Raw genomic sequence first — 14,818 nt, forward strand, 5'->3', positions numbered from 1 at the left:
AAATCACCCCACCCACATTGTGTGAAGACACGTCCTATTCTGCCCCTGATTGGGTAATACTCGCTGCCATCATGGTTTGATTGGTTTGTTTCAGGTTCACAGGCCGTGAATCACGGCCAATCAGAGTCAGAGGAGGGCGGGACGCCGCCTCGCCGGTTCTCTCCTGAGGCAGATAATGTAATGTTGTTGTTTTTTTTTTTTTGTTTGTTTTTTAATCACCTCAAGTTTTTGATTGATAACGTTAGATTTCATATGCTGCCTATTAAGAAATAATGTTAATAATGTACATTAATCATATTATGGTATGATTTGTTTATTAAGGTTAAGTTGTACAGTCAGACACATAGCATTACTTTAATAAGAGATAAGAGATATATATTTAATACATATTTAATCAAAATATAGTACCTATGTGAATAAAATAAACAACTATTTATGATTAATCAATTTAAATAATTGCATCATTCAATACTATAGAATTAACAATAGACTATATAAAAATGGAATAAATAAATACAAAAATATATTTACTTGCCAATAATAAAAATGTTAAATGTTTTACTTAAATAAGAAATGTTTGTAGATATTATGTAATTTACTGTTATTTAGGTGTGATTTCACTGTTTGGATGGTGTTACTGCAAACAATGACAAATATTTTAGCCAAAATCTTTGTTCACAACAAATGACAATTTGCAATTTGTTTAAATTATAATTACTAAGTTATGGATCTGTTAATTTAATAAGTTATTAAAATATGGTTCACATCTTACAAGTTCCTCCAAAAGCTTATTTTTTGTGGTCTCAGTCACACTTTGTTGGCCTATGTTTATTTTTGTCATAGCTGTGTATTCAATATGAACACTTGAGTTGTGATAGTGAGAGATTGAGTGCATCTGTTCACACTGATTTCAATAGCACATATCTTATCATAATGTCCATTGGTATCAATCTTAATATTTTTATGAAAACATGTTTTAAGTTATGATATACCACCACTGGCACGCCATCGGGACTGTGGTCATCGTGGCCCCGAGGGGTGTGGCCCCCGCTTCGGCAGGCGTCCCTTATTTTTCTGTATTGAAGGTGGCAACCCTAGCAGCCACGTAAACAGCGTTTGCCCTTTTCACTTTCGGGTGCCCGAATGGAAGTGAATGAGGGTTTGCGATTTTTTTTTTTTTTTTTTTTTTTTTTTCTCTAGGCCTATGTGAAATTCTGCATCCATTGTACGATTTTTTTATTTATTTTTTTCCACCTCGGAAGGGCAACGTGAGTCGAGAAGGGCATATGGGCAGTTGCCCGGGCAACCTGAGCAACCCCCCTGTGCATGTCGCTGACCAATATGATAAAGTATTATTTGACCAAAATAAATGTCAAAACTATACGTTTGGGATTTGGCAAGGCTACTTGCACACTGCATAGTATGTCTGCAAGTATGCAAACTTGAATAGAATTGCCATTTCAGTATATCTATATTTTGATATTGTGAAATGGGTATTATTACAGTGCAAAAACTGTGTGTAAATAGTAATTTCTTTGTTTCAGTTTCTGTTGAAGATTAGTGAGCAGCAGCTGGCACAGCTGGCATCACATCTCTAGGAGGCAGATGGGTGATGCTGAGGTGATGCTCAACACAGGTGACAAAAAATGATGCACATATTAGGAATTATACAAATCTAGAGATATAGAGGATGTTCTAGATTGTAATAGAGTCTTGTGTCTCCTGAAAGAATAAAACTGATCAAAAACATAAAACGCCTCTTTTTTTGTTTGTTTGTTTGTTTATTATAGCACAGACAAAATATACTATAATATATATATATCACTTTCAGCAATGTTTTATGCATTTTCAAAGGGTTTTCTGTAAAATAACACTGCGATATTGGATTTATACCACTGCAAATGGTATGGGGAGACTTTATTTATACATATACACACACACACACATATATATATATATATATATATATACATTTTTTTTAATCATTTTTAGGAGTGTTTTATATTACTTCAAAGGGCTTCCTGTAAAATGACACCAAGATTTTGTATTTAGAGCACTGTAAGCTCTAAATTTAATTAAATCCCCCAAATAGTCCCAGTGCTTAGGAGGTTAATGATCAGGCAAGTTTAATATAAAATGGTGGTCCAATGGTGAGCCTTAAAGGGTTAGTTCACCCAAAAATGAAAATAATGTCATTTATTACTCACCCTCATGCCGTTCCACACCCGAAAGACCTTCATTAATCTTCGGAACACAAATTAAGATATTTTTGTTGAAATCCGATGGCTCAGTGAGGCCTTCATAGCCAGCAATGACATTTCCTTTCTCAAGATCCATTAATGTACTAAAAACATATTTAAATCAGTCCATATGAGTACAGTGGTTCAATATTATTATTATAAAGCCACGAGAATGTTTCTTTGGCAAACCAAAAATAAAATAACAATATATATAGTGATGGCCGATTTCAAAACACTGCTTCAGGAAGCTTCGGAGCATTATGAATCAGCGTATTGAATCATGATTCAGATTGCACGTCAAACCGCCAAACTGCTGAAATCACATGACTATGGTGCTCAGAACCGCTGATCACTATATAATCACTATATAAGTCGTTATTTTGTTTTTTTTGGCGCACCAAAAATATTCTCATCGCTTTATAATATTAATATTGAAACAATATACTCACATGAACTGATTTAAATATGTTTTTAGTACCTTTATGGATCTTGAGAGAGGAAATGTCATTGCTGGCTATGCAGGCCTCATGGAGCCATCGGATTTCAACAAAAATATCTTAATTTGCATTCCAAAGATTAACGAAGGTCTTACGGGTGTGGAACGGCATGAGGGTGAGTAATAAATGACAGAATTTTCATTTTTGGGTGAACTAACCCTTTAAGTGGTGGTACGATATATGGAAATCTGATCTTAGTATCTGGGCTTTTGCTTACAATTTGAAATGTAATGCGTTACACTACTTTTGCGTTACTTTCAACAAAATAACCACAGAAGTATGACGGCATAAAATGCTAAAATGTAGTTTATAGTTGCTCATTATATCCAGTGGAGGGCGATGTGGTATAGCATAATGACTGTGTAGGCCAGTGATCCTCCAGAGGGCATGATAACTTAAAATTCTTTGAGATAACTTGAAATTAATTTAGGCCTAAATATAGTAATATAATTCATTAATTGTATTATTAATACGTTAAATTAAATATTAAACAAACACCACCTCTCTGCGTATTCTCCGATTGTTTCTGCCGAGTTCAGACTGCACGATTTTCAAAGTAGTCGGGTCACTGTTCTTTTCACACTACATGACTATCTTGGCCAGCATTCAGTCGCTGCTATGTTCATACTGCACGATGGATCGGCGACAGAAGGTTTCACACTGCATGACTTTACAATAGGAAGAATCGCCGACAACTCTGTCTGGCACGCAAACTACGTTTCACAACCAAACACACGCGAGACATGACAAGGAAACAACGCGCGCAAGACCAGAGTTCTCACGTGAGACTGGCCCTGTGTCTCAATCAGCTCCCTAGCTCCCTAGGTCGTGAATCAGTATATAATGAAAGTGAATGTGGCTGATACCCTGATCAGTGCCCTGACTACTGAACTAGGGAGCTGAATGAGACACACGGTGGGATTATTATTAAAAATAGTAGCCCGCAAGAAGCTTGAAATACGAATTCCCTGTGTGCTGATTTGCAGCGAAAACAACATAAAGAAAAGAAGAATATGGAGACTGAAATGTTTGGGGAGACGCGAAGAACATGAATTGTGTGTTCTGCAACGACAGTTGGAGCAAAATACATAACTTTTCAATGTGCTGCTGTTGATGGTCAAGCAAATGTTTGTGCTTTGCTTCTGTATGATAAAATTGTAATGTTTATCTGAAACGAAGCCATGCTTGCTGATATTTTGGTCTATAACTCCTCCCCGAACTCTCCGCTGCTCTGTATCTTGCTCTCTCATTGGCTGTCGGTCATCGCCGATGTAGTTTTCAGTCAGAACACTTTTCACACTGCAGGATTTTGAATCGCCGACAGGTCCAGATATTTAGCATGCCAAATATCTCACGGGTGTCGGCGACTCATCGGCGATTCTCTCAGATCACGTCTTTGCTCATTCACACTGCGTGATTGTCACTCGCGTGAACGAGCACCGATTTGCCTGTGATTTCGGGCATTTGTCGGCGATTTCTCAAAACCTGTCGGCGAGTCAAAATCGGGGCTAAAATCGTGCAGTCTGAACTCGGCTTTCGGAGCAGCCCACGATTCTCATCGCGCTGTTTTAACTACAAACTGAACATGCGGCTCAAAACACCCAACCGTATCAGTAACATACTATACGCAAACTACATCTCTCAGTTGGATAAAGAAAACCAGTGTGTGTTGCTGATAAAGTTTTGATGGATGAAGACTGTAATGAAGGTAAAGATGATTACAGTGGCATACAGGAGTCGTACATTAGGCATGCACGAGTCCGTTATTATTGATGCGCAAACAAACTGTGTATGACTGTATGTGCACTCATGGCTCACTGATATTTCGGCATCTGTTGCTTTGTCTTGCCCGCGCTCTCGTTTGGCGCATTCTTTCTCTTCTCTGACCCTGAAGCGCTCTCAGTTATCTAGTGTTCGCCTGGCACCGATCCAGGTGATTTTTCAAGTGCTATTTTTTTAAAACGTTCCCTCAGTCTTGCACATTGATTGCAATATTGCACTTACTGCGTTCTTGTCCTTTTCTCTGATTATAATGGGAGTAGCTATGTCTATTTCACAAATGTAGAATCCGTCTGCAGCAGGGAGGTGCACAGGGGGGTTGCTCAGGTTGCCCGGGCAACTGCCCATATGCCCTTCTCGACTCACGTTGCCCTTCCTAGGTGGGAAAAAATAAATCATACAATGGATGCAGAATTTCACGTAGGCCTAGATTAAAAAAAAAAAAAAAATCGCAAAGCTTCACTCACTTCCATATTCGGGCACCCGTCCGAAAGTGAAAGTCAGTAGGGGAAGGGCAAACTCTGTTTACGTGGCTGCAGCGCTGCATGCGACCGGCACCTGAGCTGAGCCTGCATGAGCGGCACTAGAAGGAGATTGTCGCGGTTGTCGGGTAAGACGACTTAACGTTGTCGGAAAGGTAAGTAAGGTTATAATTGTTAACGAAAACGAACGAAAAAACGAAAACTAGGTGGGAAAAAATATCGTCGTTAACTGAAATAAAAAATAAAAACGAAGCATTACAAAAAAACGATAACTAACCAAAACTGTAATGTGTGTTTTTAAATGTCCTTAGTTTTCGTCTTTGTCAATGTCTTTCATAGAGCAAACGTTCAGCTGCATTTCATTTCCCTGCGTCTCTCACTCACACGTCTCTCACATACTTGCGCGCGCACAGCCCCTCCCCTCCGTGCACACCGCGCCTCCATGAGAACGAGTGTTGGAAGCAAGTTCGCGAAAGGTTGGTATCTCGTGAAAACCTTTACACAATCACACATTGTAATTTTGTCAGCGTGTTAATGTCGACCTGAGAAGCGATTGCTACTTTAGAAAGTTAACTAGACGCAAGTTTGAGGTAAAATGCACTTGGGTTGTCGATGTCAAAACACTATTTAAGCTGTGATTTCAAGTAAGGAATAATTGAATTGGCCGTTGAATTATTAGAAAAATAATGCACACCTGAGGTGGTGATTCGGTCACGACTCGAAGCGGAGTCAATTATTCCGCTTATACCACGGTTATTCTCAGTCCTTCATGTAGCCCGTGAGGGGGGGTGTTGGTAGGGGAGTGCCCTTTTTTTAGGTCAGAGCAACTGCCCCTCAAAATTCCTGTGCACATCCCTGGTCTGCAGTCATTTCAACCATCGAATTCCAGCAGCAGGAAACAGACATACTATTTTACCCACTATTTTACTCTCTGGTGCTGGGATCTCAGACAGCAACATGGTGTGGCCCAGATCCGGCCCACATCTGGTACAAGTGGATTACATGCGGATCAGATGTGGGCCGGCTCTGGGCCGACACTATGTTGCTGTCAGGGATGTCATGCGGTGTTGGTAAAAAATAAAACTAACACCACTTAAAGGGTTAGTTCACGAAAAATGAAAATTATGTCATTAATGACTCACCCTCATGTCGTTCCACACCTGTAAGACCTCCATTCATCTTCAGAACACAGTTTAAGATATTTTAGATTTAGTCCGACAGCTTTCTGTCCCTCCATTGAAAGTGTAGGTACAGTGCACTGTCCATGTCCAGAAAGTAGGGCTAGGCGATGACAAGCTATGCAATATCGCGTTCATATCGCAGATGAATCGCCTTCAAAAATGAACGCGATATTGCGTAGCTTGTCAGTGAACTACGGCTCTGTCTATTAAATGCCGCTCCATTTGAAAGCAGGTGATGGCGATTTAGCGGTAATCAGGGAACCGGCTTTACTGACGAAAAGCACGTGAAAATCGCATGCGATATATCGCCCAGCCCTACCAGAAAGGTAATAAAAACATCATCAAAGAAGTCCATGTGTCCATTAGGACATCAGCGACATGCACACCTACGCACCATTTTAAAAAATATAGCAATACCAAAATACAAACAATGTAGAATAGCTTGAATACAGCGTAAACGAAGCTCGGGCGCACTACATAACACGTCATCAGCGTCACTGTCCGAAGCAGAAGGGGGCGGTAATGCACCAATAAGCTGGATGCCAACCGCCGTAGAAGAAGAAGAAGAAGCAGCGTCACTGTGGATATACACAGACCCGGAAGAGAAGACAATGCTGAATAAAGTCGTAGTTTTTGTTATTTTTGGACCAAAATGTATTTTAGATGCTTCAAAAACTTCTAACTAACCCACTGATGTCACATGGACTACTTTGATGATGTTTTTATTACCTTTCTGGACATGGACAGTGCACCGTACCTACACTTTCAATGGAGGGACAGAAAGCTCTCGGACTAAAATATCTTAAACTGTGTTCCGAAGATGAACGGAGGTCTTACGGGTTTGGAACGACATGAGGGTGAGTCATTAATGACATAATTTTCATTTTTGGGTGAACTAACCCTTTAAGGGTGCAATATATAGAATCTTCTGTCCGCTAGAGGTCGTTAGAGGCTTATTCAAAACAAAGGCGTGGCTTGATGACGCCAAGTTTGAGCGTGGAATCTTGGGATATGTGGTGTTCACCTCACAGCCGGTGGAAATAAATCGGGATAGGACTCAGCAAGAAACCGTGTTTATGGATGCGATTATTAACGTTACTGTAATTTGAAGCAGAGCAGGACCGAGTGTTGTGGGAGGTGAACTAGGCCGCTGGAGCGGAACTTTTATTATGTCACAGTTGCTGGTGCTGCTTTCGCTTTTCCGGTCATGAGTATGAGGTAACGCAGCTCTGTTTATCATATTAGATACATTTGAGTGTGTTGAAAATGTTATAACGTTAAGCCCTGGGTATACTTTCACTTTCCGATAAAGAAGGCATGCTTTGGAGTTTACTCATCTTATTTTTGAATCACACTTCTTCGGCGACTGCACATTGTGCTCAGTACTGTGCGTATTGCCACCTAGTGGACTGTCCGCGTGGTCTCGAAATTTGGGCTGCACGTGGACAGGGTGTGCGGCCGGCCGCGAGCCCTCCGCATGACGAAAATTACGTCATGTGGACGGTGCACAAACGCGGACGGCTGAAGTATACCCGGGGCTTTACTCTGTGAGTTCACTCGGCAGCTGCTGTGAGACACTGTTGCACACTGCAGTAAGCTAGATCGATATTAGAATATCATATTAAATGCTGGCTTATGTTGATAAATGGCATGCAGTTATCAAATTTTAAAATGTATGATGGAGAAAATTCTGTATTCCTGTTACTAAAAATAAAGTTGCATCTGATTATGCTAGATGTTAGCTACTTGACATAATAGTGTTTTTCTCTGAGGCATGGTAAAGCATTGTAGTGTATTGAGTTAAATACACACTGAATAAAGCCAGGAATAAGCACTGTTGGCCACTCTGGGTTAGATATTGGTTTGCCAGTTAATTGTCCAAAGAGACACCTGTGTTAATGGAGTCAAAGAATATACGCTAACAAGAAGCAACAGTCAATAGAACGTTCCATTGCAACACCGGCACCCAGCAGCGGCCCTGCATTTCCGCCATTTTGGGGTGAAAGCGAGTCGACAGTACTCTAGTTTCTGTGGCAATATCAGCTGCTTTGTTAAAAAAAAAAACGTACATTAAAGCTGAAATCCAACCTGAATGATGACAACACAGAATGAAATACTATCACTAGTGATCATCAAATCCTTTTAACAGTTTATTTTACACACTTTGTGTTTAAGTCTTCCACTTTTTTCACAAAACCTTTGATCTCTAGAAACCCAGTCAGTTTAATATTGATAAATGTGTAAAGTTGCATAAAATGAAAATACTCAATAAAATAGCCTAACTACATTACCTCAGATGGATGAATGGTTGGATTCCAAAATAAAACATATATAAGACAATACAACATTTACTGTGGCAGCCATACAATTTACTGTTGACTTAATTTAAAAAACTGTTCTATTGTGCTTCTGATTTGGCAGTGAAATTCGCCGATTTTGGGTGCGTAAGATGTGAAGGATTCTATGGTCCAGTTAGTATTTTCAGCCCATAATGGCGGCCGCGCTACCGGAGCGCCATCTAGTGGCTGTTACCCAAAAAGTATCAAAGTGTCACCTCTTGGGTTCTAAGCTCTTAATAGAAATAGAGCAGAAAGATGGCAGGATATATCGGAAATATTGATGCACTTGACAATGCTACAGATGATTGGACTTTGTACTGTGAACGATTCAAGCAGTATTTCAAAGCTAATGACATTGATAAAGACAAGCGGGTGTCAGTGTTGTTGAGTGAGTTATGCACTGCTAAGAAGCCTCACTGCTCCCACAAAGCCTGCCGATTTTAGTTTTGACAACATTGTGAAAGTAATGCAAGAGCATCTAGTGCCAAAACTGCTGCTCATTGCAGAACAATTCAGATTTCATAAACAGAATCAGAATGACGGAGAGTCAATCGTAGTTCATGTCACTGAATTAAAGAAGTTGTCAGAACACTGTCAGTTTGGGGGTGGACTGAATGACGCGCTGAGAGATCGTCTAGTCTGTGGCATTTCAAATATGCAGAAAGTGCAATAAAATTGGACACATACAAAGAGCACGTCGATCTGATGTACAATACATTGATAAGGAGAGACAGTTCAAGGTTCAGAAAAAGAAAAGTAGGAATGTGCATGTTGTCGCTGAAAACTCAGATGAATAACGTGATGAAGGGTTGGCAAATTTAGATGGATGGATGAGAATTTAGATGGATGAGAACACTGTTCCAAAGTTTCACAAGGCATTCGCCAGAAATTGGAAACTGAACTGGATCGGTTGGAAGCTGAAGGAATACTTTCAAAAGTTGACTGGAGTCCCTGGGCCACTGCTGTTGTTCCTGTTGCGAAGAAAGTTGGAACTGTAAGACGGGGATTTTAAAATCTCTGTCAACCCTGGATTGCAGGCAGAACAATATCCACTACCAAAAATAGAGGATTTTTTTGCTACACTTTCAGGAGGACAGCTTTTTAGCATAACAGACTTGGTGTAAGCATATTTACAAATGGAAATGGAGGAGGACATAAAAGTGTTCTTGACTATCAATACTCACAAGGGCTTGTACCGCTATAACAGGTTTGTTTTCGGTGTCGCCTCAGCACCGACCTTATGGCAAAAAGCTATGGATCAGGTACTTCAGGGTTGTCCTGGTACCCAATGCTACCTCGATGACATCGTCACAGGTGATAGTGACAGTAGTCACTTGGAGAACTTAGCACAAGTCTTAAAGAGATTGGAAGAGTATGGACTGTGTGCAAGACGTGATAAGTGTGAGTTTTTTAAAGAAACAATCACATATTGAGGGCACAAAATCGATTCAAATGGTCTGTACAAGTGTCATGACAAGAGTGGGAAAAAAAAGAAGAAGAAAAAAAAGAAGAAACCTTAAATGGGACATTATAGTCATACAGTAGCATAAGTTTATTTATTTTGTCTGGGTTAGATATTGGTTAGCCATTGTCCAAAGAGACACCTGCATTAATGGAGTTCGTGATTCAGTGATTGCACAGTAAAAACAAAAAGAAGAACTACCCACGTTGTCCCGATTTTATTTGTGTTATTTGAACAAACACAACAAGCATGGTAGCCTACTCGCAAAAAATATAGAAAATTAGATTTAAACAATAAGACAAAATGTGTTGAGCTATATAACAATAATTAGTTTTCTGTAAATAAATATCAAAACAGTTGTTCCTTTGTCTATTAAAACATGCAATATATTAGAGCGGGTTTGGTGTTTCCATGGTTTCTACAAAATAAAACTGGAAACCGAGGGTTAACACGGGTATGACACAACTGACAGGTGACTCTAAACACGTCCCGGAGCCTTAGTTAAAATTTCAATTTTCTCACGATTTACAAATAGTTGGAAACTTTTGGGATATTGTAACTACTCAAGTGAACAAAATATATAACACTGGCCTAGTGGTTTTTGGATATTTTACTGCAAAATTTTTATATATTGCACCTTTAATTTCAGGTTAAAATGCGTTGTTGTAACGTGCTTTACTGAGAGTATAATATTACCAAAATTTTATTATTTATTACATTATTTATTAGTAATGCGTTATATTACTGCGTTACAGCAAAAAGTTATATATTACTGTAATGTAATTACTTTTGTAATGCGTTACTCCCAACACTGGAGCTCAATTATAGTAACGCTGCATTTTATTGTCAGTTAGGCCTACAGTAACGGTGAAACAGTAATTCGTTTGATTACTCGTTACTGAAAAAAATGCTGTTTATTTACAATGCCATTATTCCCATCACTGCATACAATACAGCACATATTAAAAAGGTCAACAATAAGTTTAAGTATTCCCTACACCACAAGTGCACAACACGTTTCCTGCAGGGCCACTGTCCTGCAGGGTTTAGATTCAAGCAGCTCCAACACACCTAATCCAGCTAATCAAGCTCGTCAGGACAGTTGCCCTCCAGGAACTGAGCTTGACACCCCTGCCCGATAGAATCATAAGAACAATAGCCTGCACATACATTGCAATCATTCACAGCTCTAAAACAACATGAGGCTGGTTTTGCGAATAGAAAGTCTGTTGTACTGTAGGTCTGTTGTACGTGTGAGCTTTCAGTGACATCATTTCTGATTTAAAATAGTAATCAGCGGGTAATAAGTTACACACAAGTTACACACTGACCTACTGTACATTTGTACATGTATGACCATAAGCTTGGATGTAAACTGACCTGGCTCAGTCAGTGTTCTGTCAGTGCTTGAGGAGTAAAAGTAAGTGTAGGAACTGAAAAAAAATGAGTTCGCTTTAATAGCACAGTCTCATTTGAGTATACTGCTGGTTAGGTTTGAATCCCACCACAAGGTGTCTGGTAAGAGACTTGGTGAAAAGATGTTGGAAATTTGGGGTTGTGGAGTTTATTTGTCATCGCAACAACTCAGTTATTACTTATTAACAAAGACTGAATATAGTCCTTATTTTGTGGGTGTATTTAATGTGTGGTTTTCTATAGAAACAAAATTCAGAGTAATTATAAACATACACGATAATAACATGTTCTAAACAGATATACACATGATGAATATAAAATACACAACTGAACAGATTAATAAACAGAAGAAAACAAAATTGCTAACCCATATACATTAAGTTAAACAGTAAACAGCTTAATTTGTTCTATATTGTATATCAAGAATATCTCAAAAACAAGCACTTAGCCAATGAATTATGGCCTTAGCCGGGTCACTGTATACAGTAGTAGTGTAACATAGAACATGCAGGTGACTTCCTCCAAAATGAAAGCTGTGACATACCTACAACGGTAACACTCTACAATAAGGTTCATTAGTTAAACATTAGTTAATGTATTAACTAACATGAACTAACCATGAGCAATACGTTTGTTACTCTATTTACTCTATTTACATCTCTGTTAATGTTAGTTAATGAAAATACAGTTGTTCATTGTTTGTTCTTGTTAGTTCACAGTGTATTATGTTATCAAGATTTTAATAATGTATTAGTAAATGTTGAAATTAACAGTAACACAGATTATTAAATGCTGTATAAGTGCAGTTCATTATTAGTTCATGTTACCTCCCAGCTAACCAAAATACGTGACTGTTACGTAACTGCAACGTAATTTGGTGACCAAACTTTCGTCGTGGCAACGTAACTAGTTACGTCGTGGCAACCGGAAAAGTGAAAGGTGCCTATACGTCGCCACAACGTAACTTTGTGACATTGCCAGTTAGTAACTGCGACGTCGTGGCAACGTTGTGTATTATAGTTGTGTGTTGGTAATCAGTTGGTAATTTTTATATTTATTTATTTATTTTTCTATGGGCGGACATGCAGTAGTTTAACCTAATTTATGTCCTCATTTGCCCAAACTAATTGAAAGGCTATTCCAACAGCTGTGAACGATGAATGCAGACTCAAAATGAATTCAATTCATTTATTTTGAAAAACACACAGAACATGAACAAAACTCCCAATAAATATAATAATGTAATAAACTTCGTTGAAAGCCCAAACACTTCTGTCAAAGAAATTCTCATACAACGGCTATGCGTTTTAATCACAGGGAATTCACTTTATTTCACATATACAAAAATATAATTTATAACACAGGCACGGGTCGATACGGTGAAGGGGGCCAATAAACAGAACAACCCGCAATTCACCACCTCACTTAATTTACACACAGTGAATTTCACGCTCAATTCATTAAATATTTGGCACTCAAACAGCACGCTTACACAGCACACCGTGAACACACAGAAGGCGCGTTTCTCCATTCTGGATGACTTTCTATCTCCCCACGCTCCTCTGGTGGCTTGATTAGCAGATGAAGCAGCTGACACAACTCACTATCCTCCCTCTGCAACTTAACCAAGTCATCTTCCAACATTTCTCCAAGCAGTGGCTTCTCAGTTGAGTTGGCCACTTGCACTACCCTTACAGGGCAGGATTCTTCACTAGCCACAACCCCAACTCCATTGTGCACCTGATCCGAAACTAAATTCAGGCCTGGCAGTCTTGATAAAGCATCAGCGTTACCATGTTGCTTACCTGACCTATGCACAATTCTGTATTGAACGCTTGCTAGTTGTTCTAGCCAACGAGCCAGATGTCCTTCAATTTCTTGAAAGTTATGCAACCACCGCAGGGAATTATGATCGGTACGAAGCACAAACTCTGCCCCCAGAAGGTAATGCTTGAAATGTTTTGTAAATGTTACCATACTCAATAATTCCTTTTTGGTGGTTGCATACTTACGTTCTTGTTTAGTCAATGACCGGCTGGCATAAGCCACAACACGTTCCATCCCTTCCTCCACCTGGGACAATACAGTTAATAACCCGAACTGGCATAACACCAGCGGTTACTGCACACACCACCCGCGCCACCAACACATCACAATGACGAGACAGAGAAGAACCAGGTTCCAACATACCCACTATCTTTCCTGGTGGTGCTCCCTCAACTGACCCCAATATTATCACTTCACTGCGTGGAGGTATCCTGGTATCTCCATGAACTACAACAGACATAGAAGAAACTGGAAAGTCAGTTTGCAAAAATACAGAAATTTTCTTTCCCATCAGGTAACAGCATAATTCCTTCAAATCCAATTTTACGCCAAATTTGACTAAAAAATCACTCCCCAATAACACATCACCGGGGCTTATATCTGCTACTACAAAGTCAAGGACTACAGTCAAAGAATCAAATTGACAAGTAGTTTTCCAATGACCTATAGCTTCCATTCTGCCTCCATTTGCTACTAGCAAACTACCATTATACTCCACCAAATCACCACCCCCACCTGTTGCCTCCAACCAAAACTGCTTAGGTACAATCGACACTTGTGCTCCCGTATCCACCAATAAGCGGGTCTCCACTCCCCCAACTTTACCGAGCATATAAACTCCAGCCGTTTCTGGCTGGGACTGACACACTTCTCCAGGTATAGACACAATAGAAAGAGGGACGGGCTCCTGGTCTACCGAGCCCGCCCCCTCCTGTTTCCCAGGACGTATGGACAGTCTTTCTTAAAATGACGAGTACACCCACACTCCCAACAAACTTCAATCTCGATTTTGTGGGTCTGTTCGTGAACTATCTGATTTCAAATTCTTGGTATCATGTCTATTTATGACATGATCAAATTGAGGACTCAGAGACGACGAATTCATTGTCACATGATCTTGTAACATGTTAACAGTACTCTGCAAAACCTTTACTTCTTGCCGAAGCCCTTCCACCATACCCACTAAAGCTTGAAGTTGCCCATCTCTGGCTGGCCCCACATTTTCATTTACTACACCACAAACTTTAGAATTTGGGAGAGCTGTATTTCTTTCCAAATTTCTAATCAATTCAAGTTCAGCTGCCAGGTTAATCGCCCCTTCCAAAGTAGCTGGTTTAACACTGCGCAAATGGATACGCGTATCAGCACAGCCTATATGGGCAATAAAATCATCTCAAGCCAACAGATCTCTCGTAACACCATCTACTGACGGATATGCTTTTGAAATTAAACGCCTTAAAGCATTTCCAAACTCACGCACGGTCTCATTGGGCTGCCTCTTATGTGAAGAAAAACTAACTCGATTCCAATCAGTACTTTCACAGGGCTCTAAACATTTACCCATTGCTGCCTTCAGTTGACTAAAATTTTGTCGA

Source organism: Megalobrama amblycephala, unplaced genomic scaffold, assembly GCF_018812025.1.
Source record: "Megalobrama amblycephala isolate DHTTF-2021 unplaced genomic scaffold, ASM1881202v1 scaffold398, whole genome shotgun sequence".
In the NCBI taxonomy this organism is placed as follows: domain Eukaryota; kingdom Metazoa; phylum Chordata; class Actinopteri; order Cypriniformes; family Xenocyprididae; genus Megalobrama; species Megalobrama amblycephala.